The 15,871-nt window shown below is 48.2% G+C and overlaps 1 protein-coding gene across 6 annotated transcripts in view; it reads right to left on the bottom strand.

Annotated features, from left to right (window-relative positions):
• LOC138514142 (uncharacterized) overlaps positions 1 to 15,871 on the bottom strand; it is a 197,729-nt gene that overhangs the window by 44,648 nt on the left and 137,210 nt on the right. For 2 of the 6 annotated variants that reach the window (XM_069629440.1, XM_069629441.1), the window contains exon 2: positions 2,193 to 2,415. The exons of the other annotated variants lie outside the window; for them this stretch is intronic. The gene's annotated coding sequence lies outside the window, so the exon portion shown is untranslated. The remainder of the gene's footprint in view (positions 1 to 2,192; positions 2,416 to 15,871) is intronic. 6 annotated transcript variants of the gene reach the window in all.

Genomic DNA, 15,871 nt, shown 5'->3' with positions numbered 1-15,871 from the left:
CGGCCCCAACCCAAACATAACCACATGTTCAACACAGCACTAGTAGCCAAACGTAAAGACCTCAGAAAATTGAAAAGAATGGCGACAAAAAGCAACAACAAAGAAGTCTGGACTACCTACCAAAAGGGGAAAGCAACCTACAAAGCATGGCTCAAGCAAGAACGGCAAAACTTCTACCAGAACGACGCAGAGGCCATGCTAAATGTGTGGGCCTCAAAGAACAGCCGTGACTTCTGGTCCCTGCTAAAAACACCTATCGGCCAGAATCCCCACCAGATTCTCTGCGACGTCACAGAACAACAGTGGATTACACACTTTTCGGAACTCTACGCGCTTCCTCCTTCCTGCTCTCCACCCACTAGGCAACCCCAACTCTCAGTGGGCCTTAACGAGCGCTGGACCAACGTGGCCATCATGGAAGACATCCTAAGTGCAATCACAAGCCTAAAGTCATCTAGGGCCCCGGGTCCTGACAGACTGTCCAACATAGATCTGAAGCAACATCCCAAAGCCTGGGCTAGAATGATCAGAGAGCTGTTCGAACAATGCGCCCAACGAAAACAGATCCCGAAGAGCTGGACCGAGGCAGTCCTTGTGCCAATCTATAAAAAGGGGACCAGAAGCAACCCGACCAACTACAGACCCATCGTCTTACTGGACATCATTGGAAAAATGTTTGCTTCTCTGATACTCACCCACTTTAAAAAATGGGCTAAGAACTCACCAGCCTTTGACATCTTCCAGACAGGCTTCCAAAAGGGCACGGGAACAGCAATAAACCTTCTGATCCTCAATACCATCAAGGCAAACGTGAAGGGAGGCGCGCCAAACATCCACATGGCCATGATTGACCTAACACAGGCCTTTGACACAGTGGACCGCCACAACCTATGGTCCAAACTAACAAACTGGGAATGTCCAAGATCGATCCTCGACCCAATCATGTCCCTGCACACGAAGACATCTTTGAGAGTCCGCCTATGCCAACAAGGAACACTTTCGGACAAGATTGAGACGAAAAGAGGAGTGAAACAAGGTTGCCCGCTAGCGCCCGCACTGTTCATTGCCTTTATTGGCGACTTTCAAACAACGGAAGAACAGGTGCAATCCTTTCCTCCTAAGCTGGGAGAAGCCAAGATTTCAAGATTGTGGTACGCGGACGACTTGATCCTGTTGGATCAGGCGGCCATAGGCCTCCAAAAGCAGTTAGCTAACCTATCCACATATATGGAGAGCAATAACCTAAAGATCAACATAAAGAAAACCAAAATCATTTCATTCTGCAAAACCACGAAGGAAACCCAGATGACACACTCATGGTTTCTGGAAAAGACAAAAATCGAGACAGTCAAAGAATTTAAATACCTGGGAGTGGTGATCGACAACACAATGAAAGACAACTCTCTGTGGGAAAAAACCCGAAGCCTCACAGCGCAAACCCGTGCTGTAGACAACAAATTCGGAAAATTCTCGTGGTCACCAGTACTCCAGTACTACAAAACCAAAGTAGTACCAGCCCTAACCTACGGAATGGCAGCAAACCTAAACCTGCCACCTGAAATCTGGACCAAGTTCGAAGGATACCTGTGGAAATCAGTGCTGGCCCTGCCCAAATCTGCACCCATGCCAGCCATACGGCACGACTTAGGCTTACCATCTCTAGCCTCAGTGGTAATCCAAAGCTCTGTGCAACTCTACAGGAAAATTCTGTCTCCTAGCTCGCTGCCGATATTTCGAATCATGGAAGCAGAAATCTCCAAGGGATCCTGCAAACCTTTATCAGAATGGGTCGGAAAAATACACGAAAAACTGGAAGAAGTGGCATGTACGACTGAAACGCTTCTAAACAACCCTGGGAGGGTAAAGAAAAAATTGGAAAATCAAGATTGGATCCACACCACCGAAAAGATCCTGCAGTACAAATCGCTAAAACATCTACCACCCACTACGAATCGGCCAAAGGTCCCACTGAAATATTGCGAGATATTCCCAGAGAAGAACTTGAGAAAAACCTTCACGAGAGCTCGGCTAAACTTACTGAACACAAAGGAAATTTTGGCCGCACGAACTCGGGTGCCTGCCGCCCACTGCCGCTTATGTGAAGTCCCAGACCAAGTGGAAACGATCCACCACCTTCTCATGTCATGTCCAGCTTTAGCAGTAGAAAGGCAAGCATACTTGGCACCACTTACTTCAGACGCAACTGCGCTAAACGACGAAACTTGCTGGTTTCGGCTGATCGCAGGAGACTCTCCCAGATGGGCCAGGATGACAGCCAAATTCTTGGATGTAGCACTCAAAAGAGCCAACTCTCCTGACGGCAGCGGGCCTCCGGCAAATACGAAGTAGGGGTGTCTGGAAGCTCGACACGGACTCTCCTTGCACGACAAAAGTGGTGTCCCAAGTCTGAAGCTTCTTTTTGTAAAAACCAAAGGGGTTAAAACAAAATAAATAAATAAATAATGTCTGCACACACAAAAAAAACATTATGCACGCCTGATGAATTTTCCGGATTTGTGCCCCCTAGAACAGAAACATGTTGAGAATTTATATTGTGTAAAGGTCAACACAATGAGAGATTAAATCAATGCAATGAATCAAAATTGTTTATGCAAGCTGACCTATGTTTTTCTGAGTTACAGGGAAAACTAGGAACTAAAAAATTGTATTACTTCTGATCATTACGATACCCTGGCCACAGTTGTGGCAGTGCTTGTCTTGTTTGTGCATTTGTTATGCAATGATATACTTTTATGTGTGTTTTAACCAAACCGTTCAGACAGGCCTCTATCTTTTTGAGTTATGCATATCTAACCCCTCCCGGGACTAGATAGAGGCAGCATATGAGCCAGGTTCCTGCCACTTACCCTGTATAACCTACTCAATCATACTCACATTTGTCCCATCTCCTGACATCAAGTGGCAGTTACTTACAATACTGTGTGCTTTAAAAGTCAGGGGGGTGTGGCTTGGCGCTGCAGCGAGTGGCATGGCTTCTTAGAAGCTCCTGGTGTGCACTACAGGTCAAGCGATACTCCACTGGCACTTCAGTCTGTTTAACCGCAAAAACTAACAAAATGGAATGAGGAAGGGAAGAAGTGTGAATCGCCTGCAAAAAGATTCTGAGAAACGTCAGGAGGAAAGAAGAAATTCCTATGAAAGTCTGAGTTCAGCGCAGAACCGCAGAGAAAATGCCGGCCATTTCAGACTGGAGATCCATTAGGATTGAGAGAGGGCAGAGACAATACGCAAGAGTAACAACCGGAGCCTAGCATTGTCACAGCGGGCAGCAGTCAGGACACTAAAGCAACTGCATCCGACCTCCTAACGCTACAAGACACCCTGAAGCACGGGAGACCTAGCACGGACCCCTCCGGAGCTTGGCATGATCCACTAACTGGTTCCCGGTTCCCGCTTCGAGGCTGGATCGGCTTCATACTCCAACCCCCTGAAGCGCTGAGTCAACAAAAGAATTGAAAGGGCTGGGAGGCGACTCACGCTCGGCTAAGAAATCCGGGTGAAGCAGAAGGGAAGCAATACCCGTCTCCCCTTTGATGCAGGGCAGACGCGGCAGTCGATCAGAGCGGGTGAGTGAACGACACCTCCTCCACCCCACCCCACCCCACCCCTCCACTCCACTCCACTCCACTCCACTCCTGAACCATCCACGCTCCGGTGCGACACCCAGGGCCTGAGGGAGACGAGCAACAGAGGCTCTGGGTTGCGGGGGCTCCAGATTATGCCCAAGCAGCCATCAGGAAAGCGTTTGGGGGAGCGTAGCACTGCAGAGAAGAGCCCCAGGAGATCTGGCACTCACAACACGCAGGGCCACCAGCAGGAATAAAGCGAAGCAACACTCTGGTCGCCCCCCCACGACGCACTGCGACCAAAGGATCAAAGCAGGTCAGCAGGTGGTGGGTAAAAGCACGGCACGTGGAACAGGGACCACACTCGCCACCGTGACCGTAACCTCAAAAGAGGAGAAGAAAAAAAAAAAACTGGGCCTTAGTAGGGAGAATCAAACAAAGTGAACAGCACAAATACTCAGTGGCGCCATTTCACAGTGCAATTTGACAACGTAGAAGCCTGCTGAAACCTGAGTGCCAATCAACCCAATAGTAATCCGACTACCTAACTTGGGGCCCTCAGCAGAACCCTGGTGAAAGTGGAGGCCCTTGAGAAGAGCCACTACAGGAGTCCCCCGGTGACATGTGGAACCTATCCAAATGGGCATCCCAGGTAACCTGCAGCAAGGTGTAACCACGCACTATAGACCTCCGGTCGGCAGAATAACCCCACATCGCACTTAAAGGCATCCAGTAAAAGAGAGTCAAGATAAGCTCTGGGCCAGAATAAGGCAAACTGTTCAAGTCAAGTGAAATCGATATCCAGCTGCACAGCATCCCAAGACTCACCAAACAGCGTAAGGAGCGTCAGGGACCCGGAACTCAAGCAAACTGAACAAAAGGCTGAGCACCAATCCTTGGGGTCCCAGGCGGGCACGGGGAAGATTCGAATCCTCGGAGTACTAGCAAGACCTGCCACCCCCGTCTCGAGCTGTGGACTAACCGACGGGACACCATGGGGAAAAGTGGAAAAGCGACCAAGCAAGTGGACATCGCAACGCTAATGGGGCAGCACGATCCCGGTGAAGTCGAAGAAAAGCGACCCCCAGGGGAGCTAACTTCAAAACACTGGCCCCAACTCACAGGCTCCAGAACTAGCCCAATCGGCCACAAAATCAGATCTGAAGGACCTGCTCACGTCTCTAACTAAGGAAATCCAAAAGGAACAGAAGAAGTGATGAAGATCAATTCAGTTGACAATGGGGTGGAAGCGGTAGAGAATCTAACAGCAGAGATAGAGAACACTTTATGTGACCAAACATTTGATTGTGAGAAGGGTCTCAGCAGGATAGCAGCCCTAGAGGCTAAGCGCTGGAGGCAAAGCAGGAGGATGCTGAAAACAGGTCTAGGCAGAATAACACCCCCCTCTGAGGAATTCCAGCTTCAGATACAGACCTTGAGAGATACGTAACAGACTTATTCAGATTTATAATAACTCTCCCAGACAGCTCCCTGTTGGAAATAGGCTGAGTACACAGAACGGTCCCAAGACAATCAGCTTTAGAACCATCCCCCACCCCTCAGCCCCCAGCCCCCTGCCCCCCTGCCAAGACGTCCTAGCCAGGATCCACTTTAATAGAGTGAAAGGAGATTATGCGAGAATCTAGATCAATGCAGCAGATCACCTTTAGAAACTCTAATATCCTGCTATACCAAGACTATTCAGAAAAGGAAAGCCCTCAGACCTCTAACAGAATGGCTATGTGAAAGAAAGGTTCCTTACCGCTGGGGCTTTCCAACCTCTAAAATTCTCCTGGGAGGGAGCCCAACAACAGATCTGCTCCCTGAAGGAAGCAGAAAAATTAATGCGCCAAGAAGCAACCGGAAGTGACTTGGACAAGAGTCAGCAGAAGATGTAGGAACCAAGGTCCTCCCAAGAAAAATCCTAATCGTGGCTGAGGTGTTAAGCAACTGTTTGCAAAACTCAGGTCAGTTGGGCCCAACTAACGGTGTTGAAACCGCTTGAATCCCTTACGCATCGGGGGAAAAGAGGAAAAGCGGGGTGACAGGAGTATGACTCAGGGGAACAAGTGATCTCCTGAAGGCAAACAAAGAACAAACCAAAGAGAAGGCACACTCTCACCTCAGCAGACATTAATAGTCTGAGTTGCTAATAGCTCCCGCTGCTGAAATGTTGGGCCCTGTTGGCCCCATTTTGCTCAACGTTGGAACACTACCAGTTACCCCGTTGGGTGGGGTGGTTTCATTCCTTCTGGGGAATGGCAAGAGGGGAAGGGGGTATGGGGGGGGGCGGGGTGGGGGGGGGAGTATAGGGTTCTTAAATCCCCACCGTCACAAAAAGCGAAAGTTGGCATAGCACTGACATCTGAAGGCATCACGAAAGCACACAGCCGCAAAAGTATCATCCATGGAATGTATACGGGAGGGGTGGGGGGGTGAGGCAGGGTTGTAAGTATTCAAAACCAAAAACACTAAGGAATGGGGTCAGATGACAGGGAAATCCGATTCCTTACGTGGAATGTCCAGGGTCTCAACTTCCCAGGGAAAAGAAGATCAGTAGAGCATAGGCTCAATCTACTAGAAGGGGACATAGTGCTTCTCCAGGAGACGCACCTGCTGCAGAAAGGGGATGTCTCATCAGATTCAAAAATTCATTCTTTGCCTCGTCTGGGGAGAAAAAGAGGGGAGTAGCAACACTGAGTGAAAACGACCCCCTGACAGGGATCACGGTAAAACGGGACCTGTGAGGGAGATAACTGCTAGTGAAAGGGCAGCTCGTAGAACAATGAATCTCCATTGTGGTCGTGTACTGTGCTAAGAGCGACCAAGACAAATGTATAGCAAACCTAATCCCGATAATCTTGGGAGTTCACAGAAGGATACCTCTGCATGGGTGGTGACTTCAACCTGGTCCCGGATCCATCAGCAGATAAAACTCTCCCTCCCACTAGAGTGGATTATGTCTGAGCATTAACACTAGCCAAGCTCCTCAGGGAGACTGAAACGGTGGACGCATGGAGATTAGCCAGGGATTACACGAGTTATTCCAATGTGCATAAGGGCTTCAAGGATAGACCCATTACTGGTCACAAGCGCAATATTCCCATGCCTGGATAAGGTGGAGATACACACCCGAATGATCTCAGATCATACGCCCGTATCACCAAACTTCAGCATAAGTGGCGCCCCATGCCCGCCCGAAGGTATTGGAAATTATGCAACGCCATCCTCAGATGAAAACATTAAAAGGGAAGCAGGCGACACACTAACCAACTACTTTACCGAAAACACTACAGCTGATGGCACAATAGATCTTCTCTGGGACGCTATAAAACCTGTAGTGAGGAGTACGCTTATTAGCGCAGGGGCCGAACAACGGCGAATCGTGAACATTTCAATATCCAAGCTGGAGGGAAGGGTAACTTCACTAGGGAAAAAAAAAAATAATAAAAAAGAATTAAAACTCCATAGGACCAGGAAAACGGAAAGGGAACTAAAGAAAGCCAAAATAGCACTTGAAATGCACTGGGCAGACGATTCCGCTAAATCCCTGGCTTATACGAAACAACTATTATAGTAAAAGCAATAAAGCAAGCAGAGTACTTGCATATAAATTAAAAAGGGTACACAAAAGGAACAACATAACAGGGGCTGGTAGATGAAGACAGGAAAGCCCTATACACCACGAGGGAAAAAGATAGAAGCACTGGTGAACCACCATAGTGCAGTAATGGCTGGGCTGCCCACATCTCCTGACAGGCAGCCCCAATATTTGAGATCTGTTAAGTCCCTACAAAATAGAATGCAAATAAAAGCCTTAGAATCTACTCACACAGGAAGTAGAAACAGTGGAGGCCATCAAATCATTGAAAAACAGCCCCACGCCTCCACGGACTGACAGCAAATTCTGTAAGACCTACACGCACATACTAGACCCGCAGCTAACCACTCTGTTTCACTGCTTCCTGACGACAGGTAGCATCACGAGATCTATGGCAGAGTAACTTACGATACTCGCACACAAACCAGGGAAAGACCCGGAGAAGACATCCTCCTACCGACCAATAAAGTTGACGAACAACAATGGGAAAATATTTTCTAAGGTCCTAGCAGCCGGACTGAAAGTGCATGTCCCAGATATAGTAGCCCAAGATCAAACGGGATTTATACCGGGGAGGGAAATGGATGACATCATCAGGTGTACCATAAATCTCAGAGAGTGCGGAAAGACTGGGGGAAAAATGGTGGTTATCTCTTTAGATGCGCACAAAGCATTTGACCTAGTGGACTGGGGCTACATTAGACAAGCGCTAACACATCTAAGATTTGGTCCAAATTTCATAAACTGGACAATGGCGAACTATCACACTCCTACCACGCAACTGCAGGTTAATGGTATGAGATCGGGGACAATACACATATCGAGGGGAACGAGACAGGGTTGTCCCCCATCACTCCTGGTCTTCGCCCAATATATGGAGCCTTTTGCAGACAAGATCTGGCAAAATCAGAAGATAAAAAAGGGACTCACGGTGAGGGGCCATGAATATAAAATTGCACTGTATGCAGACGATGTTCTTCTAACAACGACCGACCCAGAAACATCTCGCCCCATATGGGAGGAGAGAGAAGCATTTGGTAGGATCTCCGGGTTCAGGGTGAATTTGGATAAATCAGCAGCACTGGCAATTAATGTCACAAAGAAACAAATGGGGGATCTCGGCCCCCCCTCCTCCCGTCCCATGGGCTGTGTCTGCGATAGGATACCTGGGGGTCCAGATCCCCAAAGATTCCTCTCCAATATACCAATACAATTTCCTGCAGCTGTTCCAATGACTTCCGGCAGGAACCGGAGCATTGGAAGAAACGAGAGATCTCCTGGCTAGGGCGTATAGCCGCAGTGAAGATGAACCTAATACCCAGACTAATCTACCAATGTGAAGCGCTTCCAATACACATCCCAGTAAACAAACTTATCTCACTACAGAGGAATATTTTAAGATTCAATGGCGGGGAGGGGGAAGAAACTCAGAATAGCGAAGATGATCATGCTCCGCGGGAGGAACCTAGAGGGGCTGGGAGCCTCGGATGTCTCTAGGAACACGCACGCAGCCCAACTAGCGCATGCATTCACATTGGTATAGACAGCAGACCTGCCTCTCTGGAGGGGATACAAAATCTGCTATAGATATTACATTACCCCAGACCAACTGAACAAAACCAGCCCGGACATATCCTCTGACTGCTGGAGAGAGTGTGCTACCAGGGGGACCATGTACCATTTACTGTGGAGCGGTCTAAAAGCGGAAATGTACTGGAGAGAGGTGATGGACCACATTAAAGGAATCACGGGGCTGACGATCCCATGGGACCCTGGTATAATACCCCTGGGAGAAACAGGGGGGAGGAGAATTCCTGCTCTTGTGGCAGATAGCGCGCCTTTGCACTCATCTCCTACTAGCCCCTAAAATTGCAATGGCCCGGCTATGAAAGAACTCAGAAGGCCTCTCAATTCCGTTATGATGGTCAAAATGTTGGGAAATTGTAGTAGCAGAGAAAATAACAGCGATCCGCTCTGGGAACATGAACACTTTCCTGAACACTTGGGCCCCCTTCCTAGACTACTCAGAGAGATATCCGGTATCACCATAAGGCCCCCGCTAACGCGCTAGCTCCAGGGCAGCGTAGACCAATAGACCAAAAGACTGTAAGCTAGACCGTATGTCCCTCCCCAGGGAAGATGGACGGTGTAACACCCCACGAATGATACCTGCAGAAAGGAATACACTACAGGCGCTGTGTGATGATTAATGTTACTTAAGAATGCTATCATGATGTCAATGTATATCTAATTTGAAATGCCCAATAAAATGTTTGGTTGAAAAAAAAGTTATCTTTTAATTCCCACTTGCATAACATTTTCAAACCACATATTTCAATTTTGGCAGGACTGTGATTTTTTTGTAAAACAAAGAAAACCACATTGGGAACATTTCCACAGCCTGTTGAAGTGTCAGATCCTACGTGAAACTTTACCACGACATGCATGCTTGCCCATACCACCCATTTCAATGTGCTCATTTTCTTCTGTCACTTTTAAAACCACTTCTCACAATAACACACCTGCAGTAAAATGCCCACAATGCACACAGAAAACGAAAAGTGCATTATGTTACCAAAGCATGCCAAGTAAACAGATTGCAAAATTAACAAAATGCACTGGCTTTACAACTACTCATTTCAGCACCATTTAAAATGCATGTGTACATTTGCAACAGTGTTCACACAGTTTGAAAAAGTCCATAAACTTATAACATTTAAAAGAAAATGTCTTTGGACTACTACTGCCCAGAGTCCTCTGGGCCTCCTGTAGTCCTGTATGACACTCCCTGACCAACCCGGGCCAACCTGCCCCTATAAAATGGTCTTGACTGCCTCTCTACTCCTCTTTCTTTGTTGCCGATTCCCAGAGCTAAGTACCTTGTTTTTTCTAGTCATGTTAGCTTTCTAATAATAAGGTTGTTCTTTTGTCAGAAATTACAAGAAACGTTGCGCATTAGTGGTCGCATTCAGAGCGTTTTGTGAAACCCGTAAATATTACAGGCGTAGGCGTGCGCGCGTATATTATCCATACTATTGACATATTACCTCAGTATATTGTTAGCTTGAGCCTTTGCTCCATATCCGGAGTCGGCCCACCGCCGCGTAGTTTTCAGAGCAGGGGCCAGAGCCGTGGGCGAACGCACTCGCATTAGGCTCCCGGCACCCACTCCTCCTGATACGAACGTATTAGGAAGCCTACGGCCCCCGCTCGGAGTCTCTAGGACCCAGCGGGAGCCGGGCGGCACATATCGTGCCCCAGCAGCCACTGCGCGCTCAATCCGTCATTCCAAGAGTTTTGGAGAGCGGATGAGCGCGACACAGACAGCTGCAATTACGAGAGCCTTTTTCCTTAAAAAAAAAAAAGATAAAAGAAGGAAATATTGCAAATCTTTGTGGAGAGGTCTTGTGAGCAGGGCAGCATATTAAAAAACAAACAAAGTGAGCAGCTGAGGTGCTAGCCCTTACAGAAATGGCACAGTTTACGGAGCCCAGGGGGTCAAGATCTACTACTCCAGAATGGAGTTCTGAAGAATGGGCAGAAGAACCCATACATAATGACGAAGATTTGTCTCAGAGCTTTAACATGGTCCTAGGGGACTCACTATCCCACACTGTAGCACGAGGTGTGCTCCCTCTTATACAGAGGTTGGACCAGCTGGAGGCCATACTGAATTCTCAAAAAGCAGAGCATGAGAGATCTAAGAAGAGGGCCCTCAGCCCAGGTGAGGGCACCTCAGCAAGGCACCCCAACCAAGGGGTTGATTTAAAGGGCAGTAAAAAGGCTCGGCAGATCAGAGACTATGACACCCCCGAGCTAACCAGAAGGGGTAGGTTTGATGCCACAAGAGCCGGTTGACCCAGTGAATAGGCTGAAGGAAGCCTTCCTGAAACGGGCAACAGTGCTAGGCTCTCGACCCCCGACCCCAGGGGTGTACAATGTGGGGGACGAAGTGGATGCGGGATACACACCGGATGGGGAAAGCGGGGAAGAAGAAGCACCCTCGCATCAACTAGGAGAACAGATCCCAGACGATGAAAGCTTGGGAAATATGTTCAATCCGGAGGCAATCCGTCATCCAAAATCTACAGACTGGGTGCCGTCACCCAGGGTAGCCCAATACATGACCCTCCACATAAGAAAACCCCTCGACCGAGAGATCAGGTCAAAGATGAGAGCAGAATGTCCCAGGCCCGAGTTGCTGGGTAAAGTTACTGACACCCCAGATCTCGACCCCAAGATGGTCACTTTTGTCACAAAACCCGCAAAAGACATCAGAAAAGGACTAGACGGAGCTTGGCGGGGTTGTCAAGATAAACTATTAGACCTTTCAGGCCCCCTCGCAAGAATTATGGACTTAGCCGAAAGAGCTATGGATACAGGCACTCCAGTAGACCCCCCAGGTGCTAGCCAGCTGGGCCCAGTGTGCAGTTTGCCTACTGGGAAACGCAAATTGCGCTCCTTCATCCGAAAGAAGGCGCGGAGTGTTGTTGAAGATCGACAGCAAGCTGAGCGACTTCTCCTCGTACGAGGCGGGAGAAGGCGCGAAAGGCATGCTGTTCGGGGAAGCTTTCGCCAAGGAGATGAGCCAATTTGTGGGCACATACTCCGCCCTGGAGAAGGCCCAATCCTCCAGACGATGGATTTTTCCCGGATGTGTTTTTGCCGGGACCGGACGCCAAAGGGGTCGAGCGTCCGGTCATTTCTCCTCCCAAAGACGACCCCAAAGACAACCCAAAAGGACCAAGCTCTCAGTATTGGGAGACCTGGCAGCAAGATAATTTCTTCCCGGCAAGAAACCATTTTCCGAGAAACAGGAAAAGAGGAGTTTACAGACATCAAAACGCTCCAACCGGTGAGTACGGAAACTGCCACCCACAAGAGGACAGCCTGTTTTTTGCATGCATGGCGCGATTTATCCTACGATGTGTGGGTCTTACAAACAGTGTCAGGCATGACTTTAGAATTCGTAAGTACCCCCTCACAAGCACAAGAGCCAAGTCCAATGCTCAAAGCACACAGCGAAGAAGCACTGCTTCACAACGAGCTATGCAACTTAGCGAGCAAGGGAGCGATTGAGCGAGAGGAAAAGCGATCCAGGTTTTGTCAGCAATATGTTCCTGGTACACAGAGGGGACAAGGTCAGACCAGTCATAAATCTGAAAGGCCTGAACGAGTGGGTAGTTTACAGGCACTTCAAGATGGAGGGGATTCACCTCCTACAGGATCTACTCAGGGCGGGAGATTGGCTAGTCCGTCTAGATATCAAAGACGCCTATCTTACGATCCCTATTGCAGAACATCACCGAAAATATCTTCGGTTCAAATGGAACGCAGAGGTGTGGAGGTTCACATGTCTTCCCTTCGGACTAGCGTCTGCCCCATGGGCATTCACCAAGCTCATGAGACCCGTGGCTGCAGCCATTCGGGAAAGAGGAATAAGAATGAACATCTACCTAGACGATATTCTGATTCTAGCTCAGAGCGCGACGCTCCTACGAGAGGAAGCAGCATTGGTATGCAACCTAGTGACCTCCCTCGGTTTCATCATCAACATAGAAAAGTCAGACCTACAAACTGCTCAGCGGATAGAGTTCCTGGGGTTCGTGATAGACACGAAGAGAGCCTCGCTGGAATTACCAGCTCCGAAAGCGCGGGAGATATGGAAAGAGCTAAGGGCGATTTTAGCAAAGAAAGTTATTTCCCTTCGCAATCTGGCCCGCATAGTAGATCTGTTAGCAGCCACGATTCAGGCGATATTTCCAGGGCCCCTGCATTACAGAGCCCTTCAGAGGTTAAAAATCAGACACCTTAGAGGCGGCCTAGGTTATCACCGATTGGTTTCACTAGACCAAGAAGCCGTCACAGAACTCCAGTGGTGGTTACAGAATATGGAGGCCTGGAACGGCAGAGCGATCTTCGGAGACACGCCAGACTTGGTGATAGAATCAGATTCCAGCAGAGCAGGCTGGGGAGCCCGTTGCGGAGAATTGCACACAGGCGGGAAATGGTCGCAAGAGGAGCTCAAGCTTCACATAAACTGCTTGGAACTTTTGGCAGGGTCCTTTACAGTGAAAGCATTCACCCGAGACCGAGTGAGTTGCTGTGTCCTTCTCAAGATGGACATCTCAGCAGTCTGTTACGTGAACGTAGGAACATCTTCCAAGATGCTCGCAGAACTAGCCAAAGATTTCTGGCATCACTGTTTAAGCCAGCAGATATCGGTATCAGCGGAATATTTATCAGGCGTTCAGAACACAGTAGCGGACTGGAATTTGCGATATCTGGTAGACTCCAGCGATTGGAGACTGCTCCTGAGCGTCTTCGATCGCATCCGACAGCTGTGGGGACCTTTAGATCTCGATTTGTTCGCCACCAGGCTCAACATAGCTCCCCAAGTTCTACAGCTGGAGGATAGACCCGGAGGCAACGGGACGGACGCGTTCTTGCACCAATGGTCAGGCGCCCTACACTACACATTTCCCCCATTCATCATGTTGACGGGAACAGTAGCGAAAGTGAGGAGAGAACAAGCAGAGCTAGTGCTCATAGTCCCGTTGTGGAAATCCCAGCCATGGTTTCCAGTAGTGATGTAACTTTCTACGGATTTCCCGAGAGTGATTCCTCACAAGGAGAACATTCTGCAGAACCCAAACGGCCAGTTTCACCCGCTCATAGCAGAGGGCTCACTCACCCTACTGGCATGCCAGGTTTCAGGCAACGTTGGGAGCTGCCAGGAATTTCGCAGCTCGCTGCAGATTGCATCAGAAGCTCATGGGTGCCTTCCACCATTAGGAGCTATGGTGCCGCTTGGGAGCGATGGGCAGCGTACTGCACAACGATCGGTGTTCATCCCATTTTGGCACCTCTAGTACACATGCTCAATTTCTTAGTGCAAAGGTTTGAGGAAGGTTGTGCCTATGGAACGATAGGAGTCTACAGGTCCGCAATTTCAGCAGGACATAAACTAAAGGGTCATCCGATGGGGGAGCATCCCACAGTAGTGCGACTGTTGAGAGGGATTAAGTTAAGGAAGCCACCTGTAGCAAAATATTCAGTTCTATGGGACATACGCAAAGTGTTTCAGTTGTTCTCAGACTGGCCAGAGAATAAAGACCTCTCACGATCACAATTGTCAGGTAAACTGGCCATGCTTCTGTGTCTCATAGAATGGCGGAGGGTATCAGATGTGAAAGCTTTAGAGATCGACAGAAAGATTTTCTACCCAGATGGAGTAGCATCCAATGTAGCGAATAGGACCATGTCAGATTCGAGAATTATTTTGTATCCGTATTTCCCAAATAATGCAAAATTATGTGTAGCGCAGTGTATCAAAGACTACGAGAAAGCCACAGCAGCATTAAAGCCTAGAGGAGTGACTCAGCTATTAATTGCACGTAGAAAGCCCTTCCATACAGTAGCGACAGCCACCATAGCAAGATGCGTCAGAGAAGTGATGCAGTGGGCTGGAGTAGACTTATCACAATTTGGAGCGCATTCAGCGAGAGGCGCAGTGGCATCCAGCGCATTTGCAGCAGACGTTCCTTTACAGGATATCATGAAAGCAGCTGATTGGTCTAATGAATGAACCTTTAAAACATTCTATTTTAAGCCTGTCTCTCAGATTGCAAACAGAGTAATACATAGCTTTGAACAAGCATAATGCTCGCTTCCGTCTGGTCATAGAATGAAGATTGTCCAGGCTTAAAGCTCAGGCAGTCTTGATTCTATTAAAGACAAGGAGGCAAGCATTATATCCCACCCTTGGGACCAGGTTTAAGTCATGAATTGTATAATGACGATGTGTCAAGTGAAACCCAACCTTATGATCACGTCTCCATTCCTTACAGGGGAAGACCAGAAGACTTCTTGAGAGCATCCAAGCATCCGCATTGTTATGAACGCTATAGCGAGAATCGCAAGGTGACGTCACGCAGCCAAGTTTCTGGCAAGGATGCACAGTTTAAATTGTGGTTTCCAGTTGTTTCAAGTTGACTGTTAAAAGACTCAGACACGGATTAGCTGCCAAAGAGAGAGGAGTAGAGAGGCAGTTAAGACCATCTTATAGGGGCAGGGTGGCCCGGATTGGTCAGGGACTACAGGAGGCCCAGAGGACTGTGGGCAGTAGTAGTCCAAAGACATTTTCTTTTAAATGTTATAAGTTTAGGGACTTTTTTCAAACTATGTGAACCTTATATATAAAGTTTCTTTAAATTGCTGCGGGAACAGTAATAAAGAAGATGAGCATAATGCTTGCCTCTTTAATAGAATCAAGTCTGCCTGAGCTGTAAGCCTGGACAATCTTCATTATTTTGCCACTGCCACACATACCACTAATTTCTTTTTTCCCTCGCAATTGCAGTGAAGATAAAACCCAGAAGAAAACTACTCTTCACTTCCAACAAAGTGCAGTACTGTAGTAGTATTCTTCCTGTTACTCATACAGTGCAGTGTTGTTGTATAGTAGCCTACAAAATGATATGCAATACAGCAGCATTTCTTCACTCTGCACATCAGCAGGTACACTCTTTGTATTCGCATCTGAACACCAGTATCGTGAAAACATCGTAATAGCCTTACTTATTCAGGCACAGTGCACTGTTATACACACTGAAGCAAACCTTTCACACATTAACACACACAGCTACAAGTACAACCTTCCCAACCAGAACAAGCCATTGCA

The sequence above is a fragment of the Ambystoma mexicanum genome, chromosome 12 (genome assembly GCF_040938575.1).
Source record: "Ambystoma mexicanum isolate Mex_15411 chromosome 12, UKY_AmexF1_1, whole genome shotgun sequence".
Classification (NCBI taxonomy): Eukaryota; Metazoa; Chordata; class Amphibia; order Caudata; family Ambystomatidae; genus Ambystoma; species Ambystoma mexicanum.
Note: the sequence above shows the minus strand (reverse complement) of the source record. Positions and strands in the feature narration are given on the sequence as shown.